The following is a 19588-nucleotide window of genomic DNA, read 5'->3' on the forward strand; positions in this document are numbered from 1 at the left end:
ATACTTCTCCAAATATTTTGACAATCTTATTTTATATTAATACAATTCCTGATAATATTTTAAGTACAAAAATATAATAGAAATTACTAGACAACGACTGGCTATGAAAGCCCACCCGAGTGAAACAATAGAGTTCCACAGACCAAAAAATTGTTGAGAATCATTGCCCTAAACAGAAAGCGAATCCTTTACAGCTTTTACCATTTACAGCTGAATTGACTGAAGTGCAATGAAATGTGTTTTACTCAAGAACCCAAGGCACGTCCAGTCTGAGATTCGAAACCACAATCTGGCGTTTCTTGTCCACTACGTCTTCCTCATTTGTCAGTTTTATAGGGTAAGATGATTGACTTTTGTACTTGTACTTTTGATGCAATCTTGTAGAATGTAATTATCACAGTCAATTGTAAATTTATGGCTATCAAGGCTTGGTTTGAGCCCCACTCCCATCCGATATTTTTAAATAATAGGTAAAGACCCGCCTTCGGTCACGAATGGCCATGAGGCACAAGTCCGGGCAAGGTTGTTTTGTGGAAGACCAGCAGTCACCCGTGCATACCAGCCTTCCCTCTCCGCGCCACTTATGTTGTAGGGGGTTGATAAAATAACCTACCAGTTGACCACTGAAATTGATAGTTCGATGTAATCGATTTCGTCCTACCTTCGAAATTGCTGGCCTTGTGCCACAGATTGGAAAGCGTTATTAATAATGTGGTTCGGTTCAGGTTGTTCTCCCCCCCCCCTATTTTGTTGGTTTTTTATGCGAAGAAGACACGACAAACGAGGTTACGCTCATAAAACGTATAGAATGTCTGGATAAATTTCACAGAAACCAGGTTGGGTGCAGAACGGATCTAGATTAATCTAAACCACACCTCGAATTGTTAGCATATCAAACATTCTCCCTGCTCCTCCTTCCCTCCCTTTTAATCTCACCTCTCTCCCCTATTACTCTCACGTACTCTGTCTGTCTGTCCGTCTCTCTCTTACACACACACACACACACACACACACACACACACACAATCTACATAGATTTTCTCAGTTCTTTAACATCTCCATCCATCCACCTGATGATCACTCCCTATTCTATTAAATGAAACCCTTTATGTCTCCTATTTTTCTTTTCGTTATAGGGGAGCGGTACCTCCTCCCCCAACGCCATATTATCTCTTTCTCTTTTATCTTCCTTCTACCATCTTTCATTCCGTTTCTTTCTTTACCTTTCATTTTTTTTTTCTCTTTCTTCCCTTCTCTCTTTATTTCTCTTCTGACATTGAACTGGTAAGAATCGTGGCGTCGTTATGTCCGAAGTTCAGGTCACACCCGGGTCACTATAGTCTCTTTAGCCTTCCTGGCGTCGATACAATCTTTCCTTATTTTGCCTGCTTTGGTCATTGGGACGGCGGCCATGCTGGGGTACCACCTTGAAAAGTTTAGTTAAGCCAATAGACGCCAATACCTTTTCTGAAAGAAGGTGTGTGTGCGCGTGCGTGTATTCTTTTATTCTTTTATTCTTTTACCTGTTTCAGTCATTTGACTAGTCGACTACACCGGCTCCCTAAGTGTTTTCACTGGTACTTATTTTATCGACCCCGAAAGGATGAAAGGCAAAGTCGACCCTGGTGGAATTTGAACTCAGAACGTAAAGACGGACGAAATGCCGCTGAGCATTTCATCCGGCGTGCTAACGATTCTGCCAGCTCATCGTCTTACCAATAACAATTAATAATATAGTAATAATAATAATTATTATTATTTCTTTATTAACCACAAAGGGTTTTACATTGTAAGCAATGATAAAACAATCGATTGTACACACAAGATTCCCCAAAAGGTTCGTGTAAACCCTGTAAAACCACAGGAGTCCTGACCACTACTCTGTCTGCAGGCGCATGCTTAGAGTAGGCCCATTCATTCGGGCCACTCTTGCGAACCCACTTTTAACAAAATTGCTGGGGGCAGATAATAATAATAATAATAATAATAATAATAATAATAATAATAATAATAATGATGGGGGGAGGGCAATTTAATATCTCTATAAAGTAGTTACACCAGAATCGAATCTCTTCTGTCCACTTTTCGTCTCCCTTCAAATCTTTGCAAGCCTTAATAATAATGAAAATCTACTCCACCCCAGTCCACCGGATTAATCTATCTTTTCTCTGTTATTTCTTTCTTTCTTTCTTTGCCAGCATCTTTACTTCCTCTTTTCTCTTCCTACCATTCATCGTTTCGCTGATTTCCTATTACTTTCTTCTTCTTCTTCTTCTTCTTCTTCTTCTTCTTCTTCTTCTTCTTCTTCTTCTTCTTCTTCCGGGAGCCGTAGTAAGCGTTGGTCCTTCTCTAAACACTCGTACCTGTTTAAAAAGAAGACTTCTCGAAAAGGTTTAATTTTGTTATTACAACATACAACTCCCCCCTCCTCTCTCTCTCATATATATATATATATATATATATATATATATATATATATTTGTTTTGCAAGATTTTTTATGTGAAATCGTGTGTTGAAACAGATGTTGTTGTACTTGGGGATGGTCATGTTGCCAGTTTAGCCAATAAAATACGAACACGTATTAACAGAGAATATAGGTGATACAAACACTCCCCATACACACATGCACTTACAAAAGACACAGACACATTGAAGGACACGCATGCGTAGACACATACAATAGGAATACAAAATACAAAATGGCTGATAGTTAGCAAGGTGAGACACACACATAAGAAAGAAGAAGGAAACAAAGGACCACTGATGAGGTCACAGAAGTGTGACGAAAGAACTCTGGCCGAAATAAGATTAAGATTAATGTAATATAAAGCTGGAAAAAAAAAAAAAAAAAATTAACACCAAATATACAGTGCATGTGTTTTTATTGGCTAAACTGGCAACATGACCATCCCCAAGTACAACAACATATATATATATATATATATATATATATATATATACACACACACTAACCTCGCCTCTGTTAGTGCCACGTAAAAGGCACTCTGCAGAGTGGTTGATGTTAAGAAGGGCATCCAGCCGTAAAAACCCTACCAAAACAGACACAGTAGCCTGGGGTAGTTTTCTACCTGGCCGTCTCCTGTCAACCGTCCTACCCCATGTATGCATGGACGACGGACGTTAAACGTTGATGATAATATATATATATGTGTTTTTATATACATATACATATACACACACATATATATATATATATATATATATATATATATATATTTATTAATTAATTCTCTAAATGAAGTATTAACAGTAACTGCACGATAAAGTGTAGTATATTGCATATATATATATATATATATATATAAACACATACGCACGCGCTCGCTCACATTCTCTGCCCGTTCGTCTTTTCGCTGTCTTTACAATACACACGGGCTTGTTTGTGTGTTGCGGTTCATCTTTATTCAACGAATACTGCTTATACACTGGTGTGTATGTGTGTGTGCGTATACTTGTGGTAATTATGGTAACACACTAAACTCGTAAATATGTATTTGCATAAGTGTTTCTGGGTTGATAACCTCAAAATTTTCGAACATTAGAGAAATACTTGTACAACACGCTCACACACTCACGCAGGCATTTCAAAAGTGCATTGTTGCGAAGGTGGTGATGGCGGTGGTCAGTGATAAAAAAAATACGTGTTGTAGTGAGGACATTTTTTTATTTTTTATCTCTGTTGTTGTTAAGCAGATAAAATATTTTCCAAATCAGATCACCGTAGGTGCAGCAGGAATGTCAGTATATACCAAAGAAGAGACACGTTAGGAATACCTGTCTTTCGTCTCTTTTTTTCTTTCTTTTTCTCTTTCATTAGAGGTGGTTCATAAATTATCATTGGTGGATTGGAAGATTTGTTTTAAAAAAAGGCAGACAAAAGAACCTAGGGGATTTTTATTCGGGCTGCTTAAGTCCGGGGTTCAAATCACACCAAGGTCAAATTTGGATTCGGTGAAGTTATGTTTTACTTTCTTCTTCCTTATGTTTCTTGTGAGTGGATTTGATTGACGGAAACTGAAAGAAGCCAGTTCGTGTTTGTGTGTGCTGTTGCCAAGATATCAAGCGATGGTTGTAAATGAGCATCACGGTCGCACTAGCGAGGTTGTGAGGTTGTCTGCCCAAAAAGAAACATTTTATTATTTTCTACTATAGGCACGAGGCCTGAAATCTGAGGGGAGGAAGGGGGTTAGTCGATTACATTGACCCAGTACGTAACTGGTACTTATTTCATCGACCTCCGAAAGGATGAAAGGCAAAGTTGAGCTCTGCGGAAATTGAACGTTTCCTTATTTGGAAACAGGTGATGGTTGGCGACAGGAAGGGCATCTGGCCGGAGAAAATGCAATCTAGCCATGTAAGCATGATAAAATAGAGGTTACATGATGATGATGATGATGGTTGATGAATGATTTGACTAATGCTAGTGATGGTCGTGGTGGTTGTGGTACCTCTGACGTGTTTAGTACTGGGGTAGTCCGTCGGCCGTTGTGATTTGAGTTTACGACTGAGGTTGCTCGGGTGACTGTCGTAGCTATGACAGAGTTTGTGACATGTGTCAGTAGTATCGTGTGTACGACTGAGATTAGTTGTGATGTCCTAAATACGTTTCCGGTGTCTTAGGTAGCAGTTAATCATTTCTCCTCCTTCCCTCCCCGTCCAATTCAGGTGTTTTTAGTCCAGCAATCAACTCAATCTTTCTATTCAACCCCTCACCCTATCTCTCTCGTTTACTCTCTTTTCCTCTCTCCTCTTCTCCAGTTCTCTCCCTCCCTCCTCTTCTGTAGTTTTGTCTCTCCCTCCTCTTCTAGTTCTCTCTCTCTCTCACCCTCCACTTCTCTAGTTCTCTCTATCTCCCTCTCTCCTTCTTTCTCCCTCTTTACTGTCCCGTCTCTCTACTTCCCGCTTTCTTCTCTCTCATGCTTCTTAACCTTTTGTCCCCCTCTCCCCCTCTCTCACTGTCAACGGTGGTAATAGCAGCAGCAGCAGTCGTTAACAACAATAGTAGTAGTAGTAACAGTAGCAGTTAATATTAGCGCTACTAGTATAAAGTAGTATTCATAGCTGACAGGTGACCGCCAGGAAGTGTGGAAGAATATTATAAGCTGCCGGCAACTTTCACAGTTCGTGCGTTTGACTCTCGAGACATTTTCTATTCTCGTTTTTCTGTTTTTTCTTTTAACATTTTCTTCTTCTGTATTATAGATCATACAATATATATATACAACAGTCAGTTATGATTTTAAAAAAATATTTAAACGTAGCATACGATTTTTGAGGTATATATATATATATATATATATATATATATATATATATATATATATGTGTGTGTGTGTGTGTGTAGAGTTTGCTTTGTCAGGATTTCGATTATCTTATTCGTAATGATTCCAGTTGACTTTTTTTCTTTTTTTTTCCTCGTTTAAACTTATAATCGATAGCTAAATGTTTTTAGATTACAAATTTGCCACCCATTCTCACGTCTCTCTCTCTCTCTCTCTCTCTCTCTCTCTCTCTTCAATAATGTGTATGTGTGTGCATACATTATATATATATATATATATATATATATATATATATATATATATATATATATATATATATATATATATACTTATTGTGTTGTGTAATTTTGTGGTAAGTTTCTTTTGTAATTATAATTAGTCTTAAGTTATAATATTAGCCAAAGATTAAAAAAAAAAATTCACATCGTTTTTTTCTAATTATGAAATGAAAAAAAAAACAAAAAAACGAACGAAATAAATTAATCTCTGAAAAAAAAAACTGCGAACTAATCCAAATAATTAATATATATATATATATATATATATATATATATAAATAAAAAGAGAAGGAAAGTCGTAAGCAGCAAGTAATAAACTGTCTTTTCTGTTGTTGTGGGGTTTTTGTTGTAAGACCCCCACCTCTCTCACGGTGTTTTCCTTAGCGTGGTTGAATATGCTTCTGGTCCATGTGGATGAAAGTTAGTCATGACTAGATCATACTCATCCACCCTGTGGAATAACAGAGCAGCGTTGGCGCCACCTAGTTCATACGTACCACTACCTACCAACCGACTAACCAACCAGCCAAATCAACCAACCAACAACAGCACCACCACCACCAGCAGCAGCATCAACAACAATACCAAAATTTCAGTTCTTTGAACTAATTATGCATTCATCTATCGATCCATCTATCAATCCATTTATTAAAACCGTCCATCCACATTACATCCATCGATCCGTCCATCAATTCATTCATTAAACCTATCCGTCCATCCATCAATCAGTCCATCTGTCATTATTCTGTTTATTGATTCTATTATTGATTAATTTATTAATAATCCAATCGAGTAATTTTCAAATAATCTTTTTTTTACTTTTCTTATTAATCGGCTCACTTCGATCTCTCTGATTTATATCATTAACATGGTGAAAAAAAAAAAAAAAACGAGAGAAAAATTGTATATTTTGTTTTAAAGAAGTGTCTTTGATTTTTCTATATTCTGTCTTCAATTTTACAGGGGAAACAGTTATTAAAAAATGAAAAAAAAATGTTTAAAATAAAAGTTATTTAAACAAAATTTAACCTCGCTTGAACTTCTATCCTCAAGGAGTGAATGACATAAACATGAATGCATTGGTTTATTAATTACATATTTTTATTAGTCAAAGGTTAAAATATCTTTACTTTACATAAAATTTAATGACAAGTTATATATATATATATATATATATATATATATATATATATATATATATATATATATATAATGTATTGATAACTTTCTCTTATCTAGAGAGCATTAACGTATCCATTTACGATATACATTTGATTTTTTGATTTTTTATTTTATTTTGAAGCTCTGATGAAGCTATAGGGTGATGCACAAGCACTCAGCTGAGAGTGCATTGCATCTTATAGCAGAAACAGTTGTGTGCAAATGAAATTGATGATCTAATCCCTTCCCTTATTTTAATTTCTTATAATTTAACATTAAACTAAAGGATCATTCTATACTTTTCAGTAGAGTACATATTCATTAATTTTTCCAAGATGAAAAGAAAGAAAAATGTCAATGACTCAAGGAGTTTTGATTTAAAGTCCGTTTTCCATGCTGGCATGGATTGGACGGTTTGACTGAGGGCTGCACCTGGCTCAAATCTGATCTGGCAATGTTTCTACAGCTGGATGTCCTTCCGAACGCCAACCACTGTGGGAGTGTAGTGGATGCTTTCTACATGTCACCGGCACGAGGGCCAGTCAGGCGGTACTAGTAGCGGCCACGCTTCAAAGGTGCTTTTTACGTGCCACCGGCACGGGAGCCGGTCAGTTGGCACTGGCAGTCACCAAGCTCGAATGGTGATTTTTACGTACCATCGACCGGCACGGGACTAGTCTGGCGGCACTGGCATCGACCACGCTCGAATAGTGTTTTTTACGTGCCATTGACTGGCACGGGAGCCAGTCAGTCGGCACTGGCAATGACCACGCTCGAATGATGTTTTTTTTACGTGCCAATACCGAATATATTCGATTTTACGACTCTGTACATTGAGCTCCCTTTCCTTATGAAAGAGAAATGCTCAATATTTGAAATAACAAATAAAACAAGCAGTGCATACGACTTTGAATCTGTTTTTTGTAGTTGGTATGTCGTATAGTTTGTTTGACGAAATTCTCTGGTTTGTCTATTTATTGAAACTTTATCGATTCTCTACTAATTCTGTTTCTTTTGTGTGACATATAAAATCAATGCTTACGAAGTTGTTTATTTGTATTAATTACCAATATTCTGTAAAGCGTTTGGCGTTAAGAAGGGCATCCAGCCATAGAAACCTTGCTAAAAGAGACGTTGAATGTACGATGCACTTTTCGAACCCGTCGTGTTCTGGGTCAAATCGTGTCAGCGTGGAAGATGATCGTTAACACTTTTCCTGCAGCAATCAATTATATCCATTCAAAATTTCATTACTCTTAACTATGGAAAACAGTTATATATACCATTTTGTTGTCGTTCGTTGAAGAATGTCAATGTTTGAAACTATTTTTGTTGAGATATATCAAATTTATTGAGGCAACGTGACTAATTCTCAGCGAAAGGATTGAAAGCCGATGATGATGACGGCGAGTGAATTTAAACAAGCATTACACCATACAGCATACGATTGTAGAGTTAGTTTTTTTTATTTTTATGCTTTAAACCTGTCGTTGTACTATTTACTGTCTAGTTTCCAACCTTGTGAAACGAGACCTTTCTACTCGGTTACACTTCAGTGCACATCAATCTGAATCAATCTCATGCTGTGTAATATCTGATTAAATCTCAACCAATTAATAAAGTTGTCTACGTCGGTGAATACCTGCTTTTAAAATTTTTTTAAATTATCATCTATGTAACGAAATTTTCTAAAGCCTCAACAACAGACAAGCAAGTTTGAGTCGGGATTATTGGGTCAAATTTAAGACTAAAGGAACAACATGACTGTTTACGCACCCGATAGAAAGCGTTTAAAACTTATTTTCTGCGCTATATATATATATATATATATATATATATATACATATATATATATATATATATATATATATATATCCATATATATATATAGGAGTGGCTGTGTGGTAAGTAGCTAGCTTACCAACCACATGGTCCCGGGTTCGGTCCAACTGCGCGGCATCTTGGGCAAGTGTCTTCTCCTATAGCCTCGGGCCGACCAAAGCCTTGTGAGTGGATTTGGTAGACGGAAACTGAAAGAAGCCCGTCGTATATATGTATATATATGTATGTGTGTGTTTGTCCCCCCAACATCGCTTGACAACCGATGCTGGTGTGTTTATGTCCCCGTAACTTAGCGGTTCGGCAAAAGAGATCGATAGAATAAGTACTAGGCTTCTAAAGAATAAGTCCCGGGGTCGATTTGCTCGACTAAAAGGCGGTGCTCCAGCATGACCACAGTCAAAAGACTGAAACAAGTAAAAGATATATATATATATATATATATATATATATATATATATATATATATATATATATATATAATTTATTTATTTATTTATTGGATGCGCGCGACAATTAATAACTACTGTTCGGTCATACTGCGTCTACACACCCGCATGCACGACCCGACCAAACTTTACATAATACTATCGTGTTTCTATTGTTTAATGCTTCGCCTCATTGATTCTGTAGCAATTGTTTGGGTGTGGCATTTAAGAAGAAACGCTAGATCTTAACCACACACACACAACTAGGAAGCCACTCCTATCGCTTGTTTGTATAACGCTTATTGAATATCTGCGTCACCAACATTCTAGGTATTTCCACTCGCTGTGTCTGACATATGTACTGACTGAATGTATGTACGTGTACACACACTGCGTATATATGTATGTATGTGTATATAAACCCATGCATACATAGAAGACGTATATACATATATTTTTAGGTATTCATAAGCACATATTCAGGGCATGCGCAATATGTACCCACGCAAATTTAAGAATATTCGCGAACAAATGAGTTTTATGACTAAGCTTTCCCCCAGTTACAATATAATGGATGTTTTAGTCAAACGTCTTGTTCTTCCAAGTACAAGTGGGCCACGTTTCTTTGATATACGAGTCGATAGATAGGTAGGGTCGGGGCTCTCACCTACATATTGTTTATTCCCTGGCGACTTCTGGCTGAACACACTTATGATCAAAGACTTGTTAATCGTAAAATCTTAGCCAATTTGTGTAGGCGCATATATAGTTCTATATTTAAGGGATGAGGAATTATGTACATTATTTACATTTGACGGACATCTGTCCCCATCTTGTTTGTTGTTAATGCAACGTTTCGGCTGATATACCTTCCAGAAGTGGTTAAGAGCGCGGGCTACTAACCCCAAGATTCCGAGTTCGATTCCAGACAGGCGCCTGAATAATATTAATAATAATAACATCCAAAAATACCTTAGGAATGAGAACCCAGGTTCGAAAATTCCCCCCAAGACACCTGAGGAAGGCTGGAGGCTGTATCAGCCGAAACGTTGTGTTAACATCAAACAGGATGAGGACAAATATCCGTCAAATGTAAATAATATATATATACACACATTATATACATACTGTATTAGTTTTTTTTTTTTATGTGGCTTGGGCAAGTCTGTTAGTCCCAGGTCAGACGTAATTGAACAGATCTTATGATCAGAGGTTTTCCAGCTGTGAGCATCCGATCTTTTTATCGTGTTCAAGGACCCTCGGCCCGCAACACCCCATGTGTCGTACACCATCCATCACCATTTGATTTAGCTGCCATTTGTATTATAAGACGGATCATGCTAAAAGGCCTGCTCCTCGTTGGTTCGAGAGGTGGCGTTGCTGTTTAATGTCGTGGTATATAATGATAATGTGTTGTGGTTAGATCTTGTATTTTTAGTGTTCCATGATGTGGCGGAGCTTGGTTGTTTGTTCGGCATTGTTATCCCCGATTCTATATACTTGTGGTCAATGGCAATCCACCGCTTTGATCCCGTTTTCTTAAGATCCTAAGATGTCGTTAACATCAATGTTCCAGGCGCCATTTTTGTTTTAAGACGGCAGCATGTAATATGAAGGAGATATTTCGTTTTATCTTTCTAGTACGTAAATCGAAGGTGTCGTGTTTTCGCTCGTTACGTCATCGTGTGAAGGCGCATAGCTTAGTGGTTAGGGTAGTCGGCTCAGGATCGTAGGGTCGGGAGTTCGATTCTCGGCGGAGAATTGTGTCCTTGAATAAAACTCTTTTATTTCACGTCGCTCCCGTCCGCTCATGCTGGCAAAAATGAGTTGAGTTGTACCTGTAATTTAAAGGGTTAGCTTTTCCACACTACGAGTCATGCTGAATTTCTCAGTACGCGTGTCTGTGGAGTGCTCAGCCACTTGCACGTTAATTTCACGATCAGGCTGTTCCATTGATCGGATCAACTGGAGCCCTCGTCGTCGTAACCGACGGAATGTCAGTTTTTACCTCATCCCATAAAATATGGAGTCACGTTACGTAACTAGGTTTGCGGGTCTTATTTCTCATTGGTTAATATTTTTGCCATTGTGGTTTGCTATACTCCACATTATGGTCAGAGTATATACTGTCAATAAGTAAAAATTCACATGTAATTTAGAGAAATTATTTCATCTATTTTTATACGACGGGTTTTAATTTGAACCTGTTGGTTAAGGTATATATGTCTGCCGTGGGTTAAAGTTTTTCCCACCCATTTCTCAATCTTTATAGGTCATTTTCATTGGCGAACAAAACTTGTTTCGTTCCATTTTTCACTGTTGCTCATTTTGTGCATTCTCTCTCTTTCTTCCCCCCCCCCCCCCAATCCTCTGTCCCCTCCTCTAATCTTTTTCATCTCGCTTTAGTTGAGAGCATCGAATAATTAGCGTTAGTGTAACTGTTCCGTCTCTACGCTCTGCATTCGAACCCCTTGTATAGATTAACTCAGTCTTCCATTCTTTCGGGGTTGCTAGAGCACCAGACTCGTACTGCAAATAATTTATTTCTCATTCTCTTATTCTTTTTTCTTATTCTTTTTTCTTTCTCTCTATATGTCTTTTTCTCTTTTTGGAGAAAATCGGTTGCAGGTCGGACCCCCAGAAAGTGGGATAGGCTCCACCTGGTCTTAACATACACTCGACATGTCATGTGTCACGGCGACGCTCCTACGACTCCTATAAGCAAATTAAAGGATGTGTTCTCTCTCTCACAGGAAAATGAACTGGAATTTGAATGTAGTTGAGAACAGCATAAATTATCTCCACCTCTAGAAGATGTATCTTAACTGCCAAATGCCAGTTAACATTAAATTCCAGGGCGACGATCTTTAGATCCAAAATCGAAGTTTCGAAGTTGACATGGCATTAGGGAAAAAGGACAGATTCATTGTCTGGAGATAAGAGGACATGTTCGTACTTCAATAGGCGTCATCGCCGCAATTGCTCTACGTTTAGGACGTTGGTAATTTTCATAATTCAGTTAAAATGAGATACTTTCAGCATTTCATTCCATGTATAGTATATGTGCAAACGTGCTGGTTTATGTATGTTCACGAGCTTACATTTTCTGATTAATATTTAATCAGAGGTGCCGCCACCTCTCGCAAAATTGTTCAAGATAGCAACGGCCATTTTCTAAAAGGCCTCAAGATCCTTTTCTCTCTCCCTTTCTGCCTTTCTTTCCTTCCCCTCTCCCCCTCCGCTCCGTCCCTCTCATGCTTGTGTTCTAAATCTTTATTTTTATGACTTTCACGTGACCTCTACTTGTCTCCTTTTTTTTTTGAGATAAAATAAACCAGAGCGAACACACACTCACACTCGTCTATTGATATTCTTGTTGCCGATCTACAAACAAACCGGGGACTGTTTTTTTTTCACCTGTAGGTGTCAGGCTGAAAAAAAATACAACTGACGTCATAAATGACTTTAAAAAGAAAAGACAAATGACGTCATACGACTGGCTCCTTTAACTGATATGTAATGTCATAACTACGTCAATCAATGACTGGCCAAGTTATTTTTGTTTTACCTCAAGGAAGTTTCCGCCATAACGTGGCACTCCTGGTTTAGGACGAATGTTACTGTTATTTAGTCCCAGGAAACATCGTCTCCAGCTGGCTATACGGCACAATGTGTCCTTATACTTTCGGACAAAGGGGCTTGGCATCCTGTATAAATCACTGTGCGTTTGTCCAACTGCTGTTGCTTTACATTCTATTTTATTTTGTTTATATCTTCATGACTTAGTGGTTCAGAAAAAATAGACCAATAGAATTAATATCAGGCTTGTAAAATATAAGTACCTGGGGTGGGCTGCTCTGAGTAAAAAAAAAAAAAAAAAAAAAAAAACTTTTGGTGGTGATCAGTATTATAATTAAAATTATTCATCCTCCAAATCCTGTGTGTGTGTTATTCCATTCGCTGGGTTGCTTAAAGACAAGCAGGTGGTTGGTGTCTTTTTGACTTTTAAGAACAGCTCAGAAAGACAAAATAAAACAGGTATCTCTCTATCTCCACGCTTTCCCATTCCACTTGCTCTTCCCACCCTCTCTCTCAGACACACACACAATATGGCCGTCTTGCTGTCTCCTGAATGATAGTGAAATCCTTTGAATTAGGTCACGATATGAATGAATGCTGTTTCACTCCCCTCTCCACGGTACAGCGTCCTTATGTCCTTTTCTAAACTTTATTATTATTATTATTATTATTATTATTATTAATGCTGTTGTTATTATCTCGGTAAATTCACATAGAACTAGTGAAGCAGGTATAATGTTATGGCTGGCTGTTGTTATTTTGTTATTTCTTTATTTTTTATTCACTGGTAACACAATATAATTTATTCATGTAATTTACAAAAAAAAAAAATGCTTTCAATATATTTCATTTCTAAATCCTGAACTACTCGGGTGAAAATTTAGGTGTGGTTAGTTACCTAATTTCCAGATCACATTCTCTGCCCCCCCCTCTCTCTGTGCTGCACACACAACACCGGCCACTACACACTTTCATTCTCTTAGTAGTGATATATATACATATGAAAAACCTATATATATATATATATATATATATATATATATATATAGGTTTTTCATATATATATACATATATATATATATATATATATATATATATAAGAAAAGGAAAAAAAGCCAGAATGCTGAACTGGAAGCATGCTTCCAGTTCAGCATTCTGGCTTTTTTTCATTTTCCTATTATTTCTCCACGTGCGTTTAACACAACCCCACTATTTACTGACTTATATATATATATATATATATATAGGTTTTTCATATATATATATATATATATATATATATATATATATATATATATATGGCTGTGTGGTAAGAAGCTTGTTTCCAAACCACATGGTTCCGGGTTCAGTCTCACTGCGTGGCACCTTGGTCAAATGTCTTCCACTATAGCTTAAGGCCGACCAAAGCCTTGTGAATAGATTCGGTTGACGGAAACTGAAATAAGCCTGTCATATGTGTGTGTGTTTGTCCCACTATCACCATTGCTTGACAACCGGTGCTGGTGTGTTTATGTCTCTGCAATTTTGTGCAGTTGGGCAAAAGAGAGCGATAGAATAAGTACGTGACTTAACAAGAGAATAAGTTCTGGGGTTGATTATGGTACCGCCTCACTATAGGGAACACTTCTTCCACTTGAAGTAACGGAATAGTACTTGAGGAATCATATTCCAATTTAGTCATGAGGCGAGGGGTTTTGAGGGGACAAGGCTCGGTTTTCGATCATCTCCCATCCATTTGTGTGTACGTGTATTGTCGTTCGAATAATCGGTAGCGGGAAACTCGGGTTTCCGAGAATTTCATTTTCGTTCAGCCTTTAATAAATTATAAATAAATAGGCCTTATTTCGTATTCAGTTCAAACGTTCACCATGAATTCACACCTGTGCGTAGCGCACGAACACAAACCCCATACATTCACGCATGGCGGACTTCCTTACAGTTTCCGTTATCACATTTCACTCGTAAAATATTGATCAATATTGATCTCTCTATGGCTCCGTATATAAAATAGACTAATTAAAAATAGACAACCAATCACAGCCCATCATTGTAAGTATTAATATTTCGATTAATTTCAAAATATTTAGAACAATAGTTGAAATTTTCAATATCTGATAAAAGAAAAAAGAAGAAAAAAATCGTCGTCTGAGAAAAGAAACGTAAATAAATAATATAGGCGTAGGCGTAGGCGTGGCTGCTTCCTAACCACATGGTTCCGGGTTCAATCCCACTGTGTGACACCTTGGGCAAGTGTCTTCTGCTATAGTTTCGGGCCAACCAAAGCCTTGTGAGTGGATTTGGTAGACGGAAACTGAAAGAAGCCCGTCGTATATATATATGTGTGTTTGTGTTTGTCACTCCACCATCGCTTGACAACCGATGTTATTGTGTTTACGTCCCCGTAACTTAGCGATTCGGCACAAGAGACCGAGAGAATAAGCACTAGGCTTACAAACGGATAAGTCGATTTGAAAACCCGCAAATTTTATTTACGACTGTGTTTTAATTCAATGCATGCGTATTTCTATTTTTCTCTGGTCGAAAAGATTTGTTGCGGCGCCGTCTAGATTATATAAACAGATTTATCCTCTCATCCTCTAGTATTTCGTTTCTGAAAACCCAATCACACATACCTAATTAATCTATTAATTTAGTTTATTAATCAAAGTCAATTAAAAACAGTAACAGCGAAAGAGAAAATGCTTAGATGTCTGTGTTGTTGGGCCACTGCCTTGAATGAGGTTTTGTCGAGCAAATCGACCCCAGAACGTGTTTTTTAAAGTCTGTTACTTATTATTCCATCGATCTCTTTTGAGAAACCGTTATGTTACTAGGACGTAAATAAACCAACATTCGTTATCAAGTGGTGCAGGGTGACAAACACCTACCATATATATAATAGTTGTCTATTAGTTGATCCTCGGATGTCCAAGGGAAAACAATATACGAGGGGGTGCTGTAAAGTTCTTGGCTTTGGGTAAAAGAAAATACAGGAGGCTCAGTTAATTATGATTTTATCCAACATGTTCCCCTCTCAGGAATATTCACCCACTTATTGCAGTGGTCTTTCAGTTTTTCTAAGCCCTATAAAAGAACTCGGACGGTTCGACCTTCAACCATGCCTTTCGCGATACCCTTAAAATCAGGAACTTTCCCTGTATACATGTGTGTACATACACACGACTGTCTTCCACACAGTTTCTGTCTATCGAATTCACTCATAAGGCTTTGGTCGACCCTTGCCCAAGCTGCTACGCACATGAATCGAACCCGGGATGTAGTGATTGCTGAAAGAATTACTTAACTATATGTCCATGTGATCTTTCCTCGTTGCTCAAAAGAAAAATAATGCTCATACCAGGCCTGTTATGATCCCCTAGGGCTTATCATGGCTGGAAATAAATCCAGTTTCTGTGGGATATAAGTGAGTGATATTATAACACTCCTACCTGGGTGGCACGCCAGTTCTTTGCAGGAATAACTTCCCATCAATTGCTGGAGCTCATTTACAGCCAAAGAGACTGAACAACAGTTGTTTTGCTTAACAAATGGCGGCGGAGGGGCATTGCCCCACCTGTTCCGGGAATCGATTCGGGGGTCACCGATCATATGACCGTCAGTACAACACCCTAACCACCAGACCACACACCTCTCTCACACACCCACAGAAGAAAAAAATTCAAATAAAAACATTTCATTTTGTGAGCTTCACTGAAAAAAAGCTATTTGCTCCCAACGCAGTGTGTAAAGATTGCAGCATTCTAATTAAGTATTCCATCAATTAGTGTGTTAATTAAATATTCAGACAAACACTAATTTACCTGTAAATATTCTTCCGGTTCAGAAACAGCATAAAATTAACAGCTTTTTCAATAAATCTTTAATTAAACAATTATTTTGTTTTTCAAAACACCTCACCTAGGATTGAATGTAGAATGTATTTTCATTGACTTAAAACAGTGCTGTCGATACAAAGTTTTAATGTGTGCACGTATCCGTGCATCATGGCTGAATGGTTTAGAAGTTAGTCTTGCGTCCACGAGGTCCCAGATTCGACCCTACTGTGCGGCATGTTGAAAGGAAAGGTGACATTGTCGAATGGAGAGTTCCTGGAGCTCAAAGGTACAGCCTTTTTGTACTCAGTGCAATATTGATTCTGCGTCCGAATCACTTTACAATGCGTTTCTCTGAATTCAAAGACCGGAATTTAGCTGACCTAACAAGTATATCTTGTCCTCAAACGACATAGATCCACCCTCATACGTACATTCTTTCTCCCGCGCGCGTGGTCATGCTGGGGCAACGTCTTAACGAATTTTTAGTCGAATGAATCGTGCTTATCTTTTAAGCCTGATACTTATTTTGTCAGTCGTTTTTGCTGAACTACTAAATTACGGGGACGTAACCACACCAACACCAGTTGTCAGGCGGCAGTGGAGGACAAACACAGACACATAGAATATATATATATATATACACGACAGGTTTCTTTCAGTTTCCGTCTACGAAATCCACTCCCAAGGCTCTAGTCGGCCCGGGGCACTTGTCCAAGGTACCACGCAGTGAATCTGAACCCGGAACCATTTGGTTGGGAAGCAAGCTTCTTATCATACAGCCACGCCTGCGCATATATATATATATATATATATATATATATAAGGTGCAGGCGTAGCTACGTTGTAAGAAATTTGATTCTCAACCACAGCGATCGCTTATTCATTTAGATCGATATTGTGGAGTTCTTTCTACCTATCGATCTCTAGAAGTCATCTCCTGTGTCTTACTATAGCCCCAAAATCTTGGAATGGATTTCGTTGATTCATTGAATCCATAGTGTTCATTATTATATCGCAAAAAGCGGCCAGTTTTGCAGAATCTTTAGCACGTCGAACAAATGGCGTAGCGGAATTTCTTCCAGATGTACTTCGTAAGTTCAAATCCATCCTGGATCAACTTTGCCTATCATTCTTTCGGATAAGATAAGTACTGAAGTTCTGGCGCCTGTCGATGTATTGGACAAACGCTCTACATCGAAACTGCTGGCTTTATGCCCAACTTTGAAATAATTATAAATATATTGATGTTGGGTCGGTAACATGGCAGCGATGTGCGCATTTTACAAAACTGTGAAGCTTGAAGTAGATGGCTTTTCGGAATCAATGGAAAAAATCTCTGCGATATATTGAACTGCATGAACAAACAAATCATTTTTGCAGTATCCAACATTTAAGGTTTACAAGAATAACTTTGTTTTATGCAATATCAAAAAATAGGTTAATTAACCACAAGGAAACAGAACAGACTATAGTAACTAAAAACAATAGATTCAATAACAAAAATAATGAAACTATTTAGTAATTCGATATGGATTACTGTAGCGTTCTTATTAAGTTGGTTAAGAGTATCCAAGATGGGTCGATGGCTTATTCATTTAGATCGATATTGTGGAGTTCTTCCTATCTATCGTTCTGTAGAAGTCAACTCCCGCAAGCTCTACAGGTACGTAAAGAAAAAATAAAATGTATACAGCCATTGCCGATCGTCAATATAATAGTGAACAGGAAGAATTCAATAAAATCCGAGGGTATATTTTTGCTTTCTGTGATCGGGCGGAAATACGATCTTTATTGTTTATTGATATTATATTCACATTAAGAAATAAGAGTAAAATACACCATTCAATGAATGTAAGACTATAGAGAGATGACGGCCTTGCCTTATCCCATAATATGAAAGAACACAACATGGAAAAACATGTATATTAAGACAGTTTAACTTAAAAATTGCTGTAAACACTAACCTGAAAATAGCAAAGTTTCTTCACTTAACATTACAGGTGGTTTTACCTATATCATAAACCATACGTAAAAACATATATATATATATTGTGAGTGTGTATGTGTAAACATTCTAATAGCTCTGTTATTATAAACACATCACAAAAGAGATCAATGGATCCGTTTCTTACATATTACCAGGCAAATGTATAAGTTGCCGGCATTTTAATAAAGCATTAAGTGAAAATGTATTCAACCTCAAGGTAAAGTATACAGAAAAATTCCTGTTTACCACAGCAATGAAACGGGAAAATAATATGGTTTAATCCACCATGCATAATTGTGTGTTTGGTTAAGTTTTATACGTAACATTGTTACAGAGAATCCTGAACACCCCCACGTTACTGAAGGTGGACTAAGAAGTGAGTGAATTGTCAAGGGGGAAGTTCGACCGTTTTTGTTAAACCACCTCACGTCGAACTGACACAGTAAACCGTCGGTAGTTGAACAATAAATACTGAGTATCGTGCCTACGTTCGAGTAGTACGGAGTGCATTCTGCGATAGGTTATTTTTAGAGAACCACAACCAAGTATTTATTTGTGTAATGTCATTTCACGCCAGACGTGTATACTCACGTCATAGCAAAAACTGATATTAAAGTCTCAAAGTTTCAAATATTATGCAGTTATCGCAATATGCATGTAGACATCCAGCTAATTGTTGGTTTGGTAATATATGCTAGATAGCCGATGCAGTGACCCGATGTTGAAGCTATCGATTGTATGGGATGAAAGAACATATCGAATACCCCTAGATTCATCCAGGGATTGATATATAAATTACATCTCAGTACAGGTGAAAAGACAACTCCAGTTCACTATCAAAGTGCATTTTATCGTCGAGGAGTAGAGGGCTCTGAATAGTGAAATCAAACAATGGCTGCGGTGCTAATACTTGCAATTTATGTGCAATCTAAGCTATAGCTCTGGAGCTGCTGACCAGTATTTCGAACAAGACGAACGAAACAGTCTCTCCTAGGTTGCATCGCAAGAAAAATTCACATTACTATCTTGGAACAACTCTATTCTGGAGAACACTTACTACCAGAAAACTCGACGCTTCTAAGGTGTGTGTGTAGTGCGCATGCGTGTATATATGTGTGCGCATATATACAGTATAAAAGCAATCCAGAATCCTTGTCCGGTACCGGATCAATCCCC

At 37.7% G+C, this 19588-nt stretch overlaps 1 long non-coding RNA gene across 5 annotated transcripts in view; it reads left to right on the forward strand.

Moving 5' to 3' along the window:
• Positions 1 to 19588, forward strand: part of LOC128250703 (uncharacterized) — a 283292-nt gene that overhangs the window by 245042 nt on the left and 18662 nt on the right. The window lies entirely within an intron of this gene.

Source organism: Octopus bimaculoides, chromosome 25 (assembly GCF_046866305.1).
Source record: "Octopus bimaculoides isolate indiv1 chromosome 25, ASM4686630v1, whole genome shotgun sequence".
Taxonomy (NCBI): Eukaryota; Metazoa; Mollusca; class Cephalopoda; order Octopoda; family Octopodidae; genus Octopus; species Octopus bimaculoides.